Genomic DNA, 23,392 nt, shown 5'->3' with positions numbered 1-23,392 from the left:
ACTACTACTGTGGTTATCAAACAGATGAGCACTTACTAGACAGTATAAGCTGAGAAACAAATTACAATTTACTATCTAACCAAGATGAAAAGAAAAAGTAAAAAAAAATGCGAGCTCAGATAAAAGCTTTGTGAAGATGACAGCAGCTCAAATACTACTATCTAGTAGGAACAACAAACTGCATTTTATAAACAATTTGTCCTGCAACGCCAAACACTCATATTTATAATGTTCATCATGATGCAACAAATGACACTGATAATGAAGCAACACCGGCCTTTGTAAGGTCTTTAACATGACTGCAAAGTACAGAAGGCAACATAAATCCATTCCTCTCAAGTCCATATCATTTTCTTAACACCAGAATACATTTTTTTTTCTTCAAGAAGGAAACAAGTTATGGGGTAGAAATGCATCAAAATCCATTCATTAGCTTATCCACTTCCAGTGTGCTATGGGCTTAGTTTGTATCACAAGATGTAAAAACACTTCAAAAAAGCTTTTATTCAGCTTTTTAGTCAGAAAGCACTCTTATTTCAACTATTTGAAATGTCCATGTTCCTGACTGGCAGTTCAGAAACTCCTCCATCTTAATATTCAGATGAGACTACTGGATTTGGCCTGACATCTTTGCTAATCTTTTTGAGACAGTGCAACATGCCTTTCACCTCAGTGAGACTGTACTGCTTGACTGAGACCTCCTGCAACTCTGGAATATCCCAAGACTCCTGTAACTCTCTGCTCTACTGTGTTCTCTCTCTCTGGTTGCAACAATAACTCCTGCTCAGACAGATCTGTCTTGAATAGAGCCAACCTGAAGCACTAGAAAATGTTTGGAAATGGACTGAAGTAGTACAGGTTATTGTGCTTCATCTGAGAATGATTGCAGTTCAGTAGCAGGATTTATCAAGTGCTGACTGCAAAGTAAAAAGACACCAGGGCTGTTTCCACTATTTTTGTAAAGAATGAAGGGATGAAAGAAGGCAGCTTTACAGATCAAACTATTAGAACGAGTGGATTCTCAACTAAATGGCTGACTTCTTGACTACAGCTTGCGTGGCTGGGTAATTTTGAAATTAATATGCTCTGGATAAAAAGACACTAGTAAGCTCAACAAACTGTTAGCTATTTCTAGCTGTGATTCTAAACAAATATGTTTGTTCAAACTATTATGAATAAGGTATTACACATTTGTAATTATTTGGGCCAAATTGGTAGGGATTGAACGACACCAATCAGCATGACCCTTATGTTAATCTGTTACTTATTTTTCACGATAATGCATCAGCTAATGTCATTAAGATGTTGCACTAACCCCCAGTGCTGAAGTTCTGGAAGATAAAATCGACTGTAAATTCATTTTGATGAGAGTTCTATCTGGCACCAAGATTAAGCACTGTGGTACAGAGTGAGGAAACCCTTACTGCACTCCAAAAGATCCATTTTCAACTAGTGGCACAGCTGCTGGAAAGACCAAGGCAGGGATGGGTGAGAATGAGCAGCCAACAACAGCTCATCCATTCTAGGGTGGATGTAGGTGAGGCATGTCTCACTGCACTGTTGCCACCTGCAGGTATACAGCTTTTACAATTGTTTTAAAGACTAATAATGACTTCATATTTTACTAAAAAAGAGGATGGGCTGGTATAATGGTTCTGGTCTTTACCTCGCGTATACAAGGTATATGGTTTAATCCTGACTTCTGGTTGTTTGCTGAACTTGTAGCAGACTGCAGACTCTATGAAACTACACAAGCATTTTGGGTTTGTGGGTTGGCAGAATGGTTAAGATGTTTATCTCACGGGCAAGTACAGGGTTTGAACCTCACCAAGAGAAAAGTACAGTTGTGTACACTTACCATAAATGTAGATGTTCAAGTGTATTTACTGTTGCAGTCATTACATTTGGGTAATCCTGCTGGCAGGTTGCCCTCAGTCGGCCTGAATTCCAAAGTCATGGGTCCTGCGTCGGCCGCTGTCGCCCCTTCCCTGACGTCAGTCGTCAGGGGTATAAAAGATGCGGCTGACGCCATTTTCTTTAGTTTTTCTTGCCCCAGATGTCAGGTGCCCCCTAAAAGGGTAGCCAGAATTTATATACATATAAATGCATGCACCAATATAAACTTTACCTTCATCTACAAGCAAATACACCACATAGGTTGTATAAAACAGAGAAGGAGTGGCGGGTGGGTAACCTGGACTGCAACAGTGAATACACTTGAACATCTACATTTATGGTAAGTGTACACAACTGTACTATGTTCTTCGTGTTTCACTGTTACAGTCATTACATTTGGGTAGAGTTCCAAAGCTATGGATGGGAGGCTGGAACTAAACAGCATCAGGAGCGGCTATGAGGCCCTGCAAAACTGCAGTGGCAAAGCCTGCCCTGGATTTAGAGTAGAGTGGCAGATGATAGTGCTTGGTAAAGGTGTGCACTGAACTCCAAGTAGCAGCCTCTAAAATGTCCTTGGTTGGTACTCCCCTGAGAAAGGCTGCTGAAGTGGCTGCAGCTCTGGTTGAATGTGGCCTAATGCCCTTAGGCTCTGGCTTGCCATGGTGCAAGTAGCAGAAACAAATGCAGTGGCCTATCCACTTTGAAATAGTCTGCTTTAAGATGGCCTTTCCTTGTGATCCTGCAGCATATGCCACTAGTAATTGTTCTGTCTTTCGGAAAACTTTGGTTCTGTCCAAGTAGAATCAAAGTTGTCTGCGTACGTCCAAAGAATGCAGAATTCTCTCCCCCTTGTGCTGTGGATTTGGATAAAAAGTTGGTAGATGAATAGTTTGGTTAAGAGCCACACTGGACACCACCTTAGGCATAAATGTTGGGTTTGTCCTCAGAGAGACCCTGTCTGGATAAAAAATGATGAAAAGTTCCACAGCCATGAGTGCCTGAAGCCACTCGTCTTGCATAAGTTATTGCTAGGAGCAGAGCTGTTTTCCAAGATAAAAACTTTACACTGGCCGTTGCTGCTGGCTCAAAAGGTGGAAGAGTGAGTTTTTCCAAGAGATAGTTGACGTCCCATGCAGGCATTGGTGATCTTCTTGGAGGCCTTAAGTTTTTGGCTTCTCTGAGGTACTGTTTTGGTAAGGGATGAGAAAAGATTGGTGGCTCTGTATTGTAATGAGCCGAAATGGCAGAGGCATGAATTTTAATAGATCAAAAAGATAGACCTTTGTCCAGCATCTCAGTTAAGTATTGCAAAATCTGAGGAATATTTGGCACAGCTGTATCAGTTCCTTGTGCCTGGTTCCAAGCACAAAATCTCTTCCATTTTCCAACATAAGATTTTCTAGCACTAGGCCTTCTTGCCTCCAAAATGACATCCATCACCGTTTACTGAGAGGTGTGTTTTGTAGGACTACATTATTCGCCCTGCTGCCAGGTTTGAAGTCCTGAGTTGGCTGTACAGGATCTGATTGTTTTGCTGGGACAGTAGATGAGGTATCTGAGGTAAGGTCCAAGCTGGGCATTGAGACAAGCTCCTTAGGACTGGATACCAGTACTGGCGGGGCCAGTCTGGGGCAATTAGTATCATCCTTGGCTTCTCCTGTCTTGACCTTTAGGATTACCTTGGGGAGGAGAGGAAGAGGGGGAAATGCGTATACTGATAGGTTTTTCCAGCTGAAAGATAGGGCGTCCACTTTCCATGCTTGTCTGTGATAAATCCTTGTGCAGAATCTTTTTAGTTGGTAGTTGTGAGGGGAGGCAAATAGATCTATGTCCGGGCATCCCCATTTCCTTGTTATCATGCTGAAGACTTGTGGATCCAGGTGCCGCCACTCGTGGGGGTCCATGAGGTTTCTGCTTAGGTCATCTGCCAGAGTATTTTTCCTTCCTGGCAGGAATTGTGCCTGCAGGTGTACTTGGTAAGTCAATGCTGTGTCCCACAAAGTCATGGCTAGTCTGCAAAAATATTAAGAATGAGTTCCCCCCCTGCTTGTTTATATACCACATTACTGTGGTGTTGTCTGTCTTTATCAGTAGTTGTCCTGGATGTAGTAGGTCCTTGAAGGCTGTCAGGGCATTTTGAACTGCTAGCATCTCTTTTTGATTGATATGTAGATGCATTTGGTTTGAGGTCCATGCGCCCTGAATGTATCTTCCTGCCATGTGGGCCCCCCCAGGCATAATCTGATGCATCCGTTGTTAGTGTTTGCCTGGCTGGGGGTAATGAGAATGGCTGTCCCTTGTTTTGGTGACAAGCCTGTGCCCACCATCGAAACTTCTGTTGCAGGCAGGGAATGAGAGTAATGATAGTTTCCAGGCTGTGGCAATGCTGAGTCCAAACACTTTTTAGGTACCACTGAAGTTTCCTCATATGCAGTCTTGCATATGGAATTAGTAGGCTGCAGGATGCCATGAAGCCCAAAGCCTGCAGAATTTTTCTTGCAGATAACTGGGCCTTTGTTGCCAGCATTTTGAAATAGGTAGTCAGTTGCCTTTGTTTGTCTGGCTTGAGATAAGCCATCTGGGCAGTTGTATTTAAGCTTGCATCCAGGAATATTATCTCTTGAGAGGGTACTAGTTTTGATTTCTTTTCATTGACTGTGTATCCTAGGCATGTTAGAAGTCTTTTCACAAACAGTAGATGCTGTAGAAGAATGTCCTTGTTCTCTGCTTGAATTAGACAGTCGTCCAAGTAAGGATATATTTGTATTCCTCTTTGTCTGCAGAATGCAATTACTGGTGCCAGGCACTTTGTAAAGACCCTGGGCGCAGTAGATAAGCCAAAGTGCAGCGCAGAGAATTGGTAATGCATTGAGCCAGCCTTGAATCTGAGGTATCTTCTGCATATCTGTCTGACAGGGACATGCAGGTATGCCTCTTTTAGGTCTAGAGTCACAATCCAAGCATTCTTGCCCAGCATGGGCAAAAGCTGCTGCAAGGTCAACATCTTGAATTTTGGAATATCCAGGAATGTGTTCAAAATAGATAGGTCCAGTATTAGCCTCCAGGCCTTGTCCTTTCTGGGTACCAAGAACAGTCTTGAGTAAAATCCTTGTCCCTGCTCTTGCTCTGGTACTAGCTGAATGGCCCCCATGTCCATGACGGATGAGACTTGTTTTTGTGCCTCTGCCTATTGATTTTTTGGCAGATCTGGCCACCTGTTTGCTTTTGGCAGGGTATGGAAATGGAACTTGTAGCCTTGTGACACGATATGTAGGACCCACTTGTCCTGTGTTATAATGTGCCAATTTTGAGAAAAAAGTGCTAACTTTCCCCCCAAAGGGGCTGCCAGGAGATAAGTGCTTGGTGCTGGCAAGGGGAAGTCATTGGGACTGTTTCCTGAATGGTTGTGATTTGTCTTCTTCAACTTTGGAGGTAGAAGCCCCCCATTGTTTTGAGCGGAATGAACCTTGCGCCTGGGATCTGCCTCTAGGGCGTCTGGGTCTGCCCCTTTGAGGTCTGTCTGACACAGGAAAGGACCAATCCTTTGTTGGCCAGTGTCTACCAAACCTAGGTGGCTGTAATTGTAAAAAATATTTGACCGTTTGCATAGATTTAGCTTTGTCCTCCATTTTCTTTAACACCTCTTCTACCTTAACACCACACAAAGTATCATGCTGTAAAGGAGCATCTAATAATTTAACTTTAACATGATCAGGCAGATTTTGTTCCTTTAACCAAGCATGCCTCCTAATTACAGAACCTTTAACTGCGGCCCTGCAGGAGGCCTCTAAAGAATCAAAACCACATTGCAAAGCATGCTTTCCAACTTGTTCAGCTGCATGCAATAAATCCTGCATTTCCTTGTTTTCTGCATATTCAGAGTTTAACAACATTTTTTGTTTAAGCAATGCCATGACATGTTGCTGATATTTGAGCATACGAAACTGACAGTTTAAGGCCCTTATAGCCAAGGTAGCAGATGTGTAAACCTTTTTTCCCCATCTAGCCAGTGCCCTAGAATCCCTGTCAGAGGGGGTAGGGTTTTTTGCAGCAGAAGCCTTAACTCCTTTGGGACCCTGAGAAAATGTTTCTGGGTCTGCAGTGGGATTTTTAAAAAGGAATTTATGTGAGTCAGGAACCCTGTAATATCTGTCAGGCTTAACAGGAGCTGGAAGTAAGGAGTCAGGGGGTAATACTAGACTCCAAAAACACATCTACAATGTCTAACACAGGTGGGATAGCTAATGGCTTGTGTTGAGGTAGTAACAGAAAATCCCCAAGCCTCTTTTTAGATTCTGAAAAATCTTGGCTCTCCCAGTGGAAATGCTCCCTCATAGTATGTAAGGTTTCCCCAAAAGAATAGTCCTCTGGAGGAGAAGCTGAAAGTATGGATTCTTCAGCATCAGACTCTTCATGGGGGGAAGAGAATATTCCTGATCAGAAGAGGAATCAGAAGAAATGGAAACCTGATCTGAAGATTTATAGTCAGTCTCTTGCCTACGCCTCTTATCAGGAGGGGGATGGGCACCCCTGATCAAGGTAATCAAGTCTTCTGCCATTTTGAGCATCTGCTTTTTGGGCATGGAGGTCTGTCCCAGTGGCTCGAGTTGGCTTTTTTGTCTTTGAAGGTGCTTTAGTCTTTGCCTTTGAAGTAGGTTTGATGTATAGCTGTTTAGGTCTGAATACACCCTCAGAAGCCGGTGCCTGCTCCAATACCTTGAGTTTCCAGCGGCATAGCCGACTCCACGTGGGTGTCGGTAGTGGCCTGCGACTCTAAAGTAGCAGGCATCAGGGGCTGCAAATGCACCTCACTGAGAACCGGCGACTGGCTTAGGAGAAGCTTTGTCGTCAGATTTGGGCCTCGGTTGTCTATCTTTTTCTTTGCGTTTTTTGTGAACTCTGGTAGTCGGATGGCTCTCCGACATTTCTGGATAATTAAATCTGCGTCCAAAATAGTTTAATGCAAAATCATAGAGACGCTTAATAGTACATTGGTTAAATCTAGCACAAAACCGACAACCTGAAACGTTATGGTCAGGGCCTAGGCAAGGAATACAGTAAGAATGAAAGTCCTTATGAGGTATTTGCTTCCCACAAGAAATACAATTATTAACTTTTTCTGACATCGGTCTGGAGCAAGAAAAAAGTTTCCCCAACGGGGTACTTAGCTTTAAAGAAGACTTCGGATCTGAAATTCGAACTCTTAAATCGGCTGACCGGCACTTGCGAACTGCTTCTGCTTCGGGCACCGCGTGGCAAGAAAGACAAAAGAAAACGGTGTCGGCAGCATCTTTTATACCCCTGACGACCTGACATCAGGGAAGGGGCGACAGCGGCCGACACAGGACCCAAGACTTTGGAATTCAGGCCGACTGAGGGCAACCTGCCAGCAGGATTACTCAAATGTAATGACTGCAACAGTGAAACATGAAGAACATCTAATTAGGCTTAAAATGGTCCACAGGATCAGCTAGCCTACTACTTACCTATGAACAAGTATTCATTGATTCCCTTAATTGCACAATTTCAGGAATTTACTTTTAAATTTAATTTTTCTAGTATATTTTTGAACATAAAGATGTATAAATACAATACCAAACAGCAAATATAATCAGTTATAACATTACAGGATGAATTTCCTGAAACTAGTATTATTCCAGATTAAATTTGAAATTCCAGGTTAGAGGATACATGGAATAATCTAATTATAGGGAATAAGAAGAGGTGCTGAGATTTAGTAGCATTAACACCACAAAACGATCTAGTCACTCCAGGTATGATTAACAAAAGCTTTGTTACTGCTGTTACACAGAAAACAAAGTGAAATTGTATAAAAATACAAACAACAATTAGAGTCTTTTAATATTAAATTCTGAAATTATTTCTAAAGTGGGAGAATAACCAATGTATATATAAAATTACTTCAACTTAAAGGAAAACTGCAACTGTGAAAACAAGCCAGTAACAGCTATTCATTTGGAGAAAATTCACTTACTGATCAGTAATTGCATTGCCTAGTTAGCAGCAATGAAGAAACTGCAAAAAAGTAAGTGGAAATCAGAAACAAAAAGGCTCTGAAAGAGAAGAATCTTGCAGCAAAAATCAATTCAAGTTTCAGCTTTGGTACAGGAGATAGCTTCTATTAACTTAAAGAAAAATAGGGTTAGACAGAGCATGAGAAAACTTGAGATTTTTTGTTCTACCCGAGAAACTGAATGGAATAGAATGCATTTATTTTATAAATGTGCAAATAAGCAACTGGGCTGGAGTTCCACACCAGGATTTGCTAATAGAGATGGCATACTGTATGCTCCCAATCTTGCCATGAGAGAGCAGTTAAGACCTACACTACTAAAGGTGTAATCAAACCAGCAGAAAGAGTTGTTCCTGACAAAACTGTGGAAGAAGAGAAATATTAACTAACAAAAAACAGTGTGTTTGTGGAACATGATTATTCACAGTATGTCAGGCAGAAGAGAAGCAAGTTTATCACAGCAATCAGGAATTGTTGAGAGGCAGGTGTGAGATTCAAGCTATTGTATCCAGCTTTCCCAAGAACACTGTTTCCTGGAGTATCAAAGACATGTTGGATGCAAAACTGACTAAGGAAGAAATAAAGTCTAGCCAACAAAGATTGAGCTAGCAAGCAGAAGGGAACAACTTCTTATTTTTTTTCCAGTAACAAAGCCCAAACAGAAACTTTGCCAGTAAAACATTTTCCACTGTTCCACAGGAAAATGCTTGAGTGACAGAAAAGCACACAGAAGTTGACAAGAACCAGGAGTATATTTGACTTGAACGAAAAACTTGTGTTAGGAGAGGAATATGATCAAGAAGAAAACCAGTCTGTCTTTCGGCTTTCCCCGGTTAGGGGTCGCCACAGCGGAACTCCGGTCCGCTAATGATTGGCAGTAACATTGTGAAATTAATGAATAAATTGGAGACTATACAGCATTAGCGACATGGAACAGACACGTGAATTGTACCTTTGCAAAAAGTAGTTGAAACTGGAATTTCACTGTTTAACTAGTGGGTCAACTGTAAAACATATTGCCCACTTTATATCAACATTTACAAGCACAGTGAATGGACCACATAAAACAGATTTTGGTCTTAACTAATATTAGAAAAGAAAAAAACTTTGCTAGTTACTAGTTGTAAGCCATCCAGACTTTATACTGTAATAAGGTAAGAAAGGTTAGACAGAAGCAATTTAAAGTTACTATGCTGCTCTCTTGAGCAGCTGAGGTGGGGGATGTAAAAGTGTATTGATAGCAGTATATGTACAACTCAGACAATTTCCCGTTTTCATACATGTGGATATCTAGAATACTGTCATTTCTTTCAGTTGCAGACAAGGGGTTTTGTAGCAACTAGCTTTGAAAAATGACAAAAATAATGAAAGGCAAGGAACTGCTACATCCTGTATTTGTAAAATCATTTGATTTTATTGGCAAAGACTTTCCAATGGGAGACAAGAAGTCTGTAGGTGCAGGCAATCATTAGTGGGCTAGCAGTGTGTCCTGGGTGAAATTAACAACATCCTTTCATGCATCTGCAAAGTCAATTACTGTTTTTTATAGAAAAGAGAAGTTTGCAAGTGCAAGCAATTAATCATGAGTGGTCTGAACTCTGAAGAGTATAAGGTACAGTGAAAAATACAGTACATTAAGTTTTAAACTGTGGGAAGTGAATACGTTATACAAGCAGTTGCCTCCACAGCAGCCTTAATACTTTAATGGATTTAATAAACAATACAAAACTTGGTTTATTTAAAAGTAGCCAGTGCTTTTTTCTTAGGGCTAAAACTGAATGCTTACCAAAAAGCATACAAATTGTATTTCATATTTGGGAGGGGGTAGAGATATGAAGAGAAACTGTAGCAATTGGAGTAAATGAGAACATAGGCTGTATGATGCAGTTTATCACATGTAACCTTAATTTTGGGCTAGACAATGCCTGTGGGTGCGGCTGTCGATTTGGGGCAACTGCTCCCATCTGGAGGGGTAAACATTTTTTGAAAATGTACATAATTTTGTGTGCTTGCTTTAAGTTAAAATGTGAAGGGTAGATTCTAAAAGCCTTTTTTGTGAGTTTTCTTTGAAACAAAGTCTTCAAAATGTGACATAAGTTCAAATGGAAATGAGAAGCAACTATACAAGAGATCAGCCTGACAAACACTGAAGTCTGCATGCATGCTAAATGGAAATAAAGTATCACTGCCATATACAACAGGTGGGAGTAACTGCTATCATAATGGCTATTCTCCACATATTACGAAATGTAAATGGCCTTAATGGTATAAAAATCAGAGTCTTATATTAAGACATTTAGGTGCAAATAGCACTGCAGCAGGAGAGGCATCTGGATAGAAATAAGCATGTAAATTTAAATAAAAAGGATTTCAAGGTAGGCATTCAGCAAAACATAAGGGAAAATGGGGTAATACTCCTGATTACTATAGGGGCTGCAGTGGTGAAACAAGAGGGAAAAGATAATAACGGTGGACTAGTGGCAGTAAGGGCTCATGCAAGGGAAGAGGATTACATTGGCATATACTTAAGTCCACCAAAAGGTGCTATTATGGAGCTTAAGAGAAATTTGGGAAAAATAATCAACTTTCTTCAATGATTATTATTTATGGGCGAGGACTGGAACCTGATTTACAATAGTGAGACTATCATGGGGATTAAGCAGGGAAAACAAATTATGGTAGATTTCTGAAGAAACATACGAGAATGTTTGGAATGGGAAGTGTGAAGTCATAGGAACTTGGACAGCATTTACATTATTATTCCCCAAGAACAGGGCTGGACTGAACAGAAATTATATCTCACAGAAGCATATGTATTTAATTAAATGCTTTGATGCACATACAGCTATTTCAGGTTATACACCAATGAAGATTTAGATGCAAGATAATGAAATAAAAATTAATCACTGGCACTTCCCACTTAACTGCTAAAGGGTGAGGAACTTGGAACTTAAGGAATGGATAGTGGAAATGTTTCTGAGAGTTATTGGGGAAGACAAAAATTTCTTCAGAAAGAATAGCTACTTAGTAGATAAAATGAACTTGGAGTTTTAACCATGGCCCAAATAAGACAGAAAGGTGAGTGAAAAAATAATGAGACTTATTCAGAAAACTGAAAAAAGTTAAAAGCACTGCAGAATAAGGGGAATCTTGTAGAAAGAGAAAAGGAGCAACTGCAGAGTGCTAAAGGGAAAATAATGGAGTACCTTGGATAATATGTATGAGTTTAGAATAGATGTAGATAAATCAACAGCACAAAACCATTTAGCACAATGACTTAAGCAACAGAAAGTAGAAAGGGCTGCTGTCAAACTTAAGGAGCCTGTAACAAAAAAAACAAGAGATCATATACAGGCATTACAAAAATTTCAGAAGTTTTAGGATAATTATATAATGCAGAGGAATATGGAAAACATGAAAAACACAAATGGAAATATATATAGAAGATTCATTATGCCAACGTTAGAGGAAGAGCTGTGATAAAATGGTGATGCATAATCAATCGACAGGCCAGTCTTCAGGAACTGACAGTATCCATGTGGAAGCTAGCAGGGAAAGAAGTGATAAAAATCTGGAAGGTTTTATTGAACAATATTATAAAACTGGAGGGGGAGTACAAGTATCATGGGGGAATTAAACTGTATTAACTATGTTACCCGTGATGGCAAAGACCCATCAGATCTAGCTTCATATACTCACTTCAATTTTAAACCAGGATTATAATGTGGTTATAAGAGCTAAGAGAATGGCAAAGGCATTGCCTGAATTAATATATATGAATCAATGTGGTTTTGTAGAGAAGAGGCAAACATTTGACAGTATCAATAGAACAATGATGATGATTAAGAGTAGGGTAGAATGTAAGAAATCTTTATGCAGAGAAGGCATTTGACACAGTCAGCAGGGATTTTATGAGAAGGTAATTGGTATCATTTGCAATCCCTGAAAAAAAAATACTAGGGTTAATCAGAAGGATTTATGAATACTCAGAAGCAAGAATTAAATGGGATGGTTCCTTTCCAACAAGCTGTGTTTGAACAGATGAACAAAACAGGAGTATCAAAGTTCCCCTTTATTTGTTTAATAGTAAGAGCCATTAAAGAAAATAAAGGACTCAGAAATTCAAAGCTATAACTAGTACGGAAATCAAGGAAAGTTAGCTTTACTAACAGATGATACTATTTTGTACTGGATGAATCCAGAAAAGGAGATGTCAGATTGGGGACTATTTTGAGACTGTTTGAATGTTTTGAGTTAAAAACATAAATGAAGATAAAATAACAGCTATAGCAGTGACTTGTGTACCTACTAAGGTGAAGTTCTCAGGTATATGAATTGCAAATGATTCTACTATGGCACTAAAAATATAGGGGAAGACACTGAACAAAAGATACTAAAATTGTGAAACTGGAAGCTCTTCATTATGAACACGGTTAAAAAAACACAAGCAGAGTGTGTGTGTATATATATATATATATATATATATATATATATATATATATATATATATATATATATATATACACACACACATATATATATATATATATATATATATATATATATATATATATATATATATATATATATATATACATATACATATACATATACACACACATACACACACACACACACACACACACACACACAGATCAGGCATACTTTTAGCAACCAGAGGAGAGGTTGTAGACCATAACTGAGAGAGATGAAGGAATTTACTTGGGAGGGAAGAGGGCAAGAAGAGTTAAATGGGGGGAAATTATTCTACTCCTAGAACAAGGTGGTTCAGAATTACCTGACTTGAAGGAAAATTTTAGAGCTACTTAATTAAGGCTTCTACACATAAAGCAGATGGCTATAAGCTAAAGTGGAAAAGGATGATGGTGAAACAGGGAGAGAGTTTGAGAAGTAGGAAGAGTAGGATTTCGGAAGCAGGACTTTAAGAACCAACATTAAACAGAAAATACACTTCTATAAATAAACTTACCATAACAGATGTTTGAAAAATCACTGCTGCAGAAGTTTTAGTGATTTAGGTTATATCCTGCACAGGATACATCAGACAGTCAGTTTCCAAGGGTTCAGAGCAACTTCTACACACCCTGACTAAGAAGAAAGATTTGGGTGCCAAGCACTTCAGTGCATCCATGTCAAGTGAGAAAGGGAGACTGAGCCCTTAAGAGACATTACTAGGAATAATAAAATAAAATATCCACATCATGGTATAAAAACACACTAAAAATACAATGGGGTGGATGGAGGGAGTGGCTACTGTAGCACTGACAATTCAAATACCTTCTGTTATACTACGTGTACTTTCACAACTGTACTCTGTTCATCATACTAATCACTGCTGCAGTGACCTTAGCTACATGGGAAGATTTCCTTAGCTTACTAGTTTGAGAGGTGGAAGGGTCCAGGAGACCCAGGAAAATGGTCCTAGCAAAGCCAGATCTAGACCTGGAGAAGAAATCAAGCTTGTAGTGCTTTACAAAAGTATGCACAGAGGACAAAATTGCTACTTCTAGAATACTATTAGAATCCAACCCATTCCAAAAGGCACAGATAAGACCAAAACCCTGGTAGAGTGGGCTTTGACCCAGCCTGGAATAGTTTTGTTGCGGTGAGAACAGTAAAAGATAATAGCCTGATTTAACCATTTGGAAAAGTACAGTTTTGTACCTACCATAAATGTAGATGTTCGAAGATCCACATTGCTGCAGTCCTTACACTTGGGTATACCGCTGTCCTCGGTCGGCCCGAATACCAAAGTATATGGTTGACGTCGGTCAAGGCGCATTAAACTGACGCCAGGACGTCAGGGTATAAATGCGCATGACCGACGTCATATCCTCAGTCTTTTCTTGCCCCAGATGTCAGAAGACCCTAAACAGGGTAAAATCAAAAAACCACCAAACACTAAACACCCCTGCACCCAAACTATGTACAACTTTTACAAATATACTAAAGAACAAACCTATCCACACAACCACCCCTAAACACAGAGGGGAAGGAGGGAGGGTAAATTGGACTGCAGCAATGTGGATCTTCGAACATCTACATTTATGGTAGGTACAAAACTGTACTATGTTCTTCATCTCACATTGCTGCAGTCCTTACACTTGGGTAGATTCCCAAAGCAGAGGTAAGGGAGGATGGCAAATCATAGAGAAGCAGGAGCTGCCAAAATGCCCTGTAAAATAGCAGTGGCAAAACCAGCCCTAGATTTAGAGTAAAGAGGAAGGTGGCAATGCTTAGAGAAAGTATGTACTGAACTCCAAGTAGCTGCCTCCAAAATATCCTTAGTTGCCACCCCCCTTAGAAAAGCTGTAGAAGTGGCAGTAGCCCTAGTGGAATGAGGTCTAATCCCTGTTGGAATCTCCTTGCCATGATGGGAATAACAAAAAGCAATGCAAAACCCAATCCACTTAGAAATAGTTTGTTTTGACACAGGCTTGCCCTGAGAACACAAAGCAAAAGAAACAAACAACTGCTGAGACTGCCTGAAATACTTAGTCCTGTTTAAGTAATAGCGTAACTGCCTGTGTACATCTAAAGTATGCAAAATCTTTTCCCCCTTATTTTGGGGGTCTGCATAAAAGGTAGGTAAATGAATAGTTTGGTTTAAAGACACACTTGAAACCACCTTAGGCATAAAGGAAGGATTAGTACGTAAAGATACCCTATCCTTATGGAAAATCAAGAAAGGCTCAACCGTCATAAGGGCCTGCAATTCAGAAACCCTTCTTGCAGAGGTAATGGCCAAAAAAAGCAGTCTTCCATGACAAATATTTCAACTCAGCAGTAGCTGCAGGCTCAAAAGGTTGTAGAGTGAGTTTTTCCAACACATAATTGAGGTCCCAAGCAGGAGTAGGAGCTCTACGTGGAGGTCTTATGTTCTTTGCCCCTCTAAGAAATTGCTTGAACAAAGGATGAGAAAACAAAGGTGGATCACAGTCATAGTGAGCTGAAATTGCTGCAGCATGAATCTTAATGGAAGAGAAGGACAAACCTTTGTCCAATAACTCAGTAAGATATTGAAGAGCCACACTCAAATTAGGCTCAGAAACATCCAAATCCTTTGCTGCACTCCAAAACAAAAATCTCTTCCACTTGTCTGCATACACTTTCCTTGTACTAGGTCTTCTAGCTTCCATAATCACATTCAAAACTTGTTGAGGAAGCTGAGTCCTGCTATGGGTCAAAACAGGATATGCCATGCTGTGAGATGAAGAGAGTGAAGCTTGATATTGAGTAGATGACCGTCCTTTTGGGACAACAGGTGTGGAATCAAAGGCAAGGGCCAAGGTGGTTTCCTTACCAGACTTCTCAGTAATGGGTACCAGTGCTGTCGAGGCCAATCTGGAGCTATCAGGATCATTCTTGGTTTGTCCTGTCTGACCTTTAGAAGTACCTTTAGGAGGAGAGGAAGAGGCGGAAAGGCATACACATGAAGATTTTTCCAACTGAAAGAAAGAGCATCCACTTTCCAAGCTGCATGATGAATCCTTTTGTGCAAAACTTTGGCAGCTGGTGGTTTAGAGGAGAAGCGAACAGATCTATGTCTGGAGTTCCCCATGACACTGTCAATTGCTGAAATACATGAAGATCCAATTGCCACTGTGGGGATCCATGATTTGTCTGCTTAACACATCTGCTAAGGAGTTCTGCACTCCCGGCAGAAACCTTGCCTGAAGATTTAGTTGTAAACTGAGAGCAGTGTCCCACAAAATCATTGCTTGTCTGCATAGAGGGTAAGAATGTGTTCCCCTTGTTTGTTGATGTACCACATGACAGTTGTGTTGTCCGTTAGAATCAGCACCTGTCCTGGAAGAAGTAAATCCTTGAAAGCCATTAATGCAAACTGGACTGCCAACATCTCCTTCAAGTTGATATGTAGATGCTGTAGTCTGACAGGCCACTTGTCCTGTATCCACTTTCCATTGAGATGAGCTCCCAAGCTTTGTCCGAGGCATCTGTTGTTAGAATCTGACTCGCCTCTGGCCGGGTCACAGAAAGTCCCTTGTTTAGGTGACATTGCTGAGCCCACCACAAAAATTCCTTTTGGATGCAAGGTATTATTTGAATGACAGTGTCCAGATCCTGGCAGTGCTGTGTCCATAGATTCTTGAGATACCATTGTAGCTTCCTCATATGCAGTTTGGCATTGGGAAGCACCAGAATACAAGATGCCATGAACCCTAAGGCTTGAAGGACTGTCCTTGCAGTCAGCCCGGACTGATGTGATAGTTGTTGGAAGTAAAGGGAAAGATTCTTTTGTTTGTCCGGGGTCAAAAAAGCCATCTGGTTGCTGTATTCAGTCTCACACCCAGAAAGCACATGTCTTGAGAGGGTACTAGACTGGACTTTGTTTCGCTCACAGAATACCCCAGGCATCTTAGCACTGCTATCACATATTTCAAATGCTGAAGAAGCTCGTCCTTCCTTGAGCCAGAATCAGGCAATCGTCCAAATAAGGGTAGATCTGTATTCCTCTCAATCTGAAGAAGGCTATCACTGGAGCCAGAACTTTGTGAATACTCTGGGCAGTAGATAAGCCAAAGGGCAATGCAGAGAACTGATAATGAGAATTTCCAGCTCGAAAACGCAGATACTTCCTGCAACTTAGAGTGATAGGAACATGAAGATAAGCCTCCTTGAGATCCAAAGTTACCATCCAGTGATCTTTGCCCAGCAGAGGTAAAAGCTGTTGTAATGTCAGCATCTTGAACTTGGGTATGTCCAGAAAGGTGTTGAGGATAGACAAATCCAAAATTGGTCTCCACGTGTTCCCCTTTTTTGGCACTAGGAATAGACGAGAATAAAATCCTAGGCCCCTTTCTGTCATAGGCACCGGTTGTATGGCCCCTATCTGGAGTAACAGAGTAATTTGTCTGTAAGCTTCTAGTCTGTGTTGAGGAGGAATGTCTGGCATGCCTTTGAAAGGGGGCAAGGTATGGAAATAAAACCTGTAACCGTGGTGAATGATATCCAATACCCATCTGTCTTGGGTAATTAAACTCCAGTTCTCCTTGAAAAGTGTCAGTCTCCCCCCCAAAGGTCCTGCCAGACGGAAGGTTCTGGCAGTTGAAAAGGTAGGTCATTGGGTCTGTCTACGAAAGGGCTGACCCCTGCCCTCACCGGAAGACTGTGCAGGTGAGCCCCCTGTTCTCGATCTAAAGAGCCCTGAGCTCTGCCCCTACCACGCCTAGACCTACCCCTAGACTGGGAATCATAAGAAGGATATGTCCACCCCTTGGTTGGCCAATTTCTACTAAACTTTGGAGGCTGAACCTGTAAAAAATCTTTAACAGTGTGCATAGACTTAGCTTTGTCTTCCATTTTCTTTAAAACTGCTTCAACAGGAGAACCAAACAACACATCAGATTGCAAAGGAGCATCCAAGATCCTTGTCTTAACATGCTCAGCTAAATTCTGATCCCTTAGCCAGGCGTGCCTGCGAGAACAGAACCGGTGGCAGCCACCCTCGAAGAGGCCTGTACAGCATCAAAACCACATTGTAAGGAATGCTTACCCACCTGTTCAGAAACATGTACTAGATCTTGTAACTCCTTACATTCAATACCTTCTGCCAGAGCATCTACCTTAGACTTTAATTGTGAAAGAAGATAGTTTTGATATCTCAGCATGTGGAATTGGCAATTCAAAGCCCTCATGGCTAAAGTTGAAGAAGTATAAACTTTCTTTCCCCATCTGTCTAAAGCCCTTGCCTCTTTATCCGGAGGAACCGGATTTTAACAACAGAAGCCTTAACCCCTTTAGGCCCCTGAGAAACAGTCTCTGGGTCCGCCCTAGGGCTTTTAATAAGATACTTATGAGCTTCAGGCACCCTATAGTACCTGTCCGGCTTAACAGGAGCGGAGGTAAAGAATCAGGATTAAGAGAAGCCTCTGTAAAAACATCTTCCACCACAGTAAGAACAGGAGGTATAGCTAAAGGCCTATGCTGGGGTAAAAAAAATTCCCTAAGTCTTTTCCTGGAATCAGAGAAATCCTGACCTTCCCATTTAAAATGCTCCCTCATGGAATGTAGAGTCTCTGAGAATGAAAAATCCTCAGGAGGAGAAGCAGTAGGAGTAGTGTCATCCACATCAGAATCAGAATAAGGAGAAAACTCCTGCAAATCTTCAGTCAAGACTCGAAGCATCAGAATCCTGCTCAAAACTCCCAAGTTCAGGATCCACCCTAGGCCTTTTGTCAGGAGGGGGCATAGAACCCCTAATCAGAGTAATTAAATCTTCAGCCATCTTAAGCATATGTCTCTTGGGCACAGGGCCTGAAGTACTAGGAGTGACACCTGCTGAAGCTAAACCTGGCCTGCCTCTGGGAGAAGCCTTGGGAACAGTAGGGGAAGGCCTAACCACTTTAGGCAGGGAGGGGAGGACAGTTACCTGAGAAGCCCCTTCAGCCTGGCCTACCTCCTGAGAAGACACATCCTGTAATAATAAAGTCTCTCCCTGGGACTCTAAAGAAACTTCTGTTCGAACCTCCGGCTCTACCGAGCCTTCTAAAGAACCGACGTCCGGACGGACGGTTCTTCTAACCTAGGCCTAGGTCCTTTGTCCTTGCGTTTTTTCGACGAAGCGGGCGTCGGAGCATCCGACGGCATTTTGTAGTTGCACCGCTTCCCGAAGACTAACCTGGCACAATCTAATCTCCTCTTTATAGTACGTTTGTTAAACCTAGCACAAGAGGGACACCCAACAACGTCGTGCTCAGGCCCTAAACAAGGTATACACAAGTTATGGTAATCCCTATGTGGTATCTGCTTCCCACAAGAAATACAGTTATTCACTTTTTCTGACATCCGGTAAAATACTGAGGCAAGAAAAAACCAAAATATTCCCCAACGGGGTACTTAGCCAACTTTGATTCGGTCTGAAACTCCGATTTCGGAAAATCTCAGGACGCCAACCCGCACTCGCAACGTTGCTTCTGCATCGGACCACGCGGCAAAAAAGACTGAGGATATGACGTCGGTCATGCGCATTTATACCCTGACGTCCTGGCGTCAGTTTAATGCGCCTTGACCGACGTCAACCATATACTTTGGTATTCGGGCCGACCGAGGACAGCGGTATACCCAAGTGTAAGGACTGCAGCAATGTGAGATGAAGAACATCAGTCTGTTTGACAAGGTAAATGTGGATACTACTTCAGGCATAACAGAGGGATTAGTTCTCAAAGAAACCCTGTATCTATAAAAATGAGATAGGGCTGACACACCATAAGAGCTTGCAACTCAAATGCACTTCTTGCAGCAGTCAGTGCAATCAGCAAAACAGTTTTACATGTTAAGAACCTTACGTCAGCCAAATTAGCTTCTTCAAATGGAGCAAGTGTCAACTTCTCTAACACAAAATTAAGATCCCAGGGCAAAGATTTTCATAGGAACCTCTTAAACAAAACCCTTTAAAAAAATTCAGACATGAGAATATATTGAAAGAGGAGGATCCATGGGTAGACATAATAAAATGGCAGATAAATTAACCCTGAGGGAGGACTAATTAAGGCCACAGGATAGTAACACTTACAAACCAGATAAACACTATGCCTGAATGGGTGCTGGTAATGTTATTGGCACCAACTAAAAAACTTTTACATTTGCCAATATTTAATTTTCTAGTAGCAGGCTTTCTTGTCTTAATTAGTATCTGCTGCATGACCTCAGTAAACAAGTGCTAAGGGAAATTAAAGCTCACTGGGGTTGGGGAACATCAAACACCCCTGATCTACTGTGAGGAGATGCATTCTGTAAGGAAGCTTGTGATAATTGCCTCTAGCTATTTCCGAAAGCGAGAACCACTGACAGCTGGGCCAGAAGGGAGTTACCACGATGATTTTGGAGGACTCCTCCTAAATCTTACATACCACCATGGATATCAGAGGAAAGTGTGGAAAAGCATACAGAAACATTCCTGTCCAAGGAAAGGAAAAGGCATTTGTCTTTACAGACCTTCTTACATTGAGTCCTGAAGCAGAATCTTGCTAGCTGATTACTCAAACAGGAGGCAAATAGGTCTACTTGAGGAACTTCCCACAGATGGCTCAACTCTTTGAAGAGCCCCTGATCTAGTTTCCATTTGTGAGGGCCTCACCTTGCCCTGATCAGCTTTGTCTGCCATATAATTTTGTTCTGACAGAATGCAGGATGCCTGTAGAGTAACACTGTGCTGTGAAGCCATACCTCAAGCCAGGGTTGCCAGATTTCCAACCAGCCAGGTAGGGACAAAAAAAAAAAAAAGGCCTTTCTTTAATGCGGAACAGAGTGCCACATTAAAGAACAGTTGCTCTGCACTAAGCACGGAACATTGCAGTTCCGCATTCAACACAAGTAGCTCAGTGTTTAGCGATTTTTGATTGGCCCATATACCGGCATACGGGCCAATCAAAAATCGCTAAACATGGAGCTTCTCGTGTTTAATGCGGAACATTGCAGTTCCACATTCAACAGAAGTAGCTCCGTGTTTAGCGAATTTTGATTGGCCCGTATGCCGGTATATGGGCCAATCAAAAATCGCTAAACACGGAGCTACTTTTGTTTAATGCAGAACACAAGAAGCTCCGTGTTTAGCGATTTTTGATTGGCCCGTATGCCAGGTATACGGGCCAATAAAAAAAAAAACAAAAAAAAAAACAAACAAAGCGGAGGCTGGCTGGCATTTAAACCGGCAGGGCGGGACACGGGATCAGGCTGATCTCGGGGCAGTCCCGCCCAAATAGGGACGTCTGGCAACCCTGTCCCAAGCTAACATGGCTAGTTTACAAAGATTGCAAGACCTGGATTCCCCTTGCTTGTTAATTACTACATGACTCTGGTATTGTTTGTAACAACCTGAAGAGGTCCAGGGGATCAAATATGATTCACAGGGTTGAGTGTTTTGATCAGGCCAAACTTTTTTATATTTATGTGTTTGCATCTATCCTTGGTGGCCCACACACCTTGCATTTTTCTCTCTCCTGAAACTGCTCCCCAAGCAAAGTCAGAGGCATCTGTGGTGAATGACTGCTTTGGAGAAGGGAGGGGGATGGGAAGACCAAAATTTAGGGAAATGCGCCATCTCCACCAAGTGATTTCTCTTCTGACAAACCCCAGCATTGGAATTTGAAAAGACAAAGGATGTTCGGTTGGGACCACAGACACTTCAGATATTATATCTTTTTCATGTGGAGTCTTACCAGGAGTATCAACAGAATCCTAGATACCATGAGACCTACAAATTCTGCACTACTTCCTTGTAGTGAAAGAAGTCTGAGTGGAAAACCTTAGAAACTGATCTACATATAGATCTAGTCTTTCCTGTGGAAGAAAAGCTCTTTGAACCGAGGAATCTAGCTGACACCCCAGGAACATAATCCTGTACGGAGGAGTAAAAAAAAAAATGTTGAATGTTTTCTTGCAATTCCAGTGGAATTCCAGCTTGTGTACGAGATCTCTCACATAAGTGAGAGATTCCTTATATTTGGAAAAAGACAATGCAAAGACAAGAAAATTTTCCAAATATGAAAACATGTAGATACCCAGTAATGAGCTGTAACTCCAGCTACACACGGTAAGGCAGAGAACTGATAATTTGATCTAGACACACAAGGTGAATAGGGATGTGATAAAAGTGTTACCAGGAAACTTAAACGAGGAGGAAGAGTTAACAGGTTGTGAAGTGACATTTTGAAGTTAGGCACGGTCTCAAACAGGTTTAGGAACTGATCTCCAAGGATTTTCTCTCTTTCTTTGGAACAACAAATATCCTTGAATAAAAAACTGGGAAGCACGCACTGGTTCTACCACCTCCAGAGACAGCATGTATTGAAGGAAAGAAGTCTAGTCTGGTGGATGAGAAACTGCCTCCCACTGCCATCTGTAACCTCGATGAATGTTCTCCAGAACCCATTTGTCTGAAATTATCTGTTGCTAAAGAGAAAACTGGAGAGTCAGACTTTCTGGAAGGGAAAAATGACTGCCAGGGTGGAAGGTGAACAAGATCCCTTAAACAGTCATTCTGACTGGTTGGACTACCCCTGGACTTTGGGTTTTCCTGTATTCATTTTGGTATACCCTGTCACTTCTTAAACATCTGTTTACCCACATTTTGGGGAGACTATTTACTTTGTTTGTGATGACACTGGATGAAGAGCTAGACAAGCCATTAGAAATTTTGGAAAAGCAGGGCTGAAAAATCCTTTTGCATCAGAGGAACCAAAAACTAAATCCCTACTCAAAGGAAAGTTTAAAATCTTACTTTCACATCTGGGAGGTTCTGACAATGCAGCCAAGCAAACCTCCTCAAAACAGTACCAATAGCCACAGCACTGGAAGAAATATCAAATGAGTTATATGCACAAACTGTAAACAATGACTTTGCATTGTATAAGAAAAAACTAAATTATTTAAAGCAGATTTTTTCTTCAAAAGATTAGACAGAATAAACACAGGTTAATACTAGGTTACCTGCCCTTGCAGGCCATTTTAACCCAAGCCAATTTCCATTACAAAGGTGAGAATCAACCTGTGTACCTTGTATCTGTAAGGTAAGCACCTTAAAGGAGAACTGCAACCATAGACTCAAAAAACATGTTTATTTCATAATGGTTTGGTGTTGCCTACATTTTAACATCACTTGGACTATCCACAGGTTTTTAAATATTTTTGTACGTCATTTCTAAGTCTAACCACATGGTGTCTAGCATCTTGAAGTGACCCTGATTGTTTAGTCTGCCTCTAGGTATCCCAGAATGCATCGCTTGTCTGTAAAAAAAAAATTTGCATCACGCAGACCTTTCTTCCTAAATCTCCTGTCACTCTATTGATTTGACATGCATACACTGCTGTCTTTCAGTCAGTTTTAAGTAATATTTCATGCCGTTCAATGATTACTTAAACCAAAAACAGTGCAAACGCCACAGAATAGACTTTCAAAGTGCAAACTGCAGTCTTTTGTGAAGCCTGAATTGTACTACTTTGACTCGTCTCCCATCCCCCTTTCACTCCTAATTTCCACAGCTGTCAAAGTGCTAAGGGCAATTTGAGCAGTTACCTGCTGTGATTAACAACTCACAGCAGGGGACTTGACTCACGTATTGTTTCCTTGTTCTATCCATTACTTTCTGTATGGGTAGGGGAAGGACTGGGGAGCTATGACATCACAGCATAGGTAGGTTTTTAGGACGTTTGTGGTGATGTCAGTTTGGGGAGTACTACCTGTATTCATTGGCCTTGATATCAATGAATTGGAGATTGCAGCAAGCTTTTCCAGGGTGGGATAAAAGTTTTTTGAAAGTGAAACCATCACAATACAGTAAGGTACTGTTTTAGTGGAGAGAAACAGCCGATTCAAATTATTTTAAATGCTGTATTGTTGATTATTCATAGCAGGGACTGTAAATAGGGAGAAAATGGACAGAGAAAATGAGCATTTAAATAACAGAATCCTGTTGTTGT

The 23,392-nt window shown here is 41.2% G+C and overlaps 1 protein-coding gene across 3 annotated transcripts in view; it reads right to left on the bottom strand.

Annotated features, from left to right (window-relative positions):
* WRAP53 (WD repeat containing antisense to TP53) overlaps nucleotides 1–23,392 on the bottom strand; it is a gene marked incomplete in the record, with an annotated part of 785,404 nt that overhangs the window by 334,958 nt on the left and 427,054 nt on the right.

Source organism: Protopterus annectens, chromosome 12.part0 (genome assembly GCF_019279795.1).
Source record: "Protopterus annectens isolate FY-2018-M chromosome 12.part0, PAN1.0, whole genome shotgun sequence".
NCBI classification, from domain to species: domain Eukaryota; kingdom Metazoa; phylum Chordata; order Ceratodontiformes; family Protopteridae; genus Protopterus; species Protopterus annectens.
Note: the sequence above shows the minus strand (reverse complement) of the source record. Positions and strands in the feature narration are given on the sequence as shown.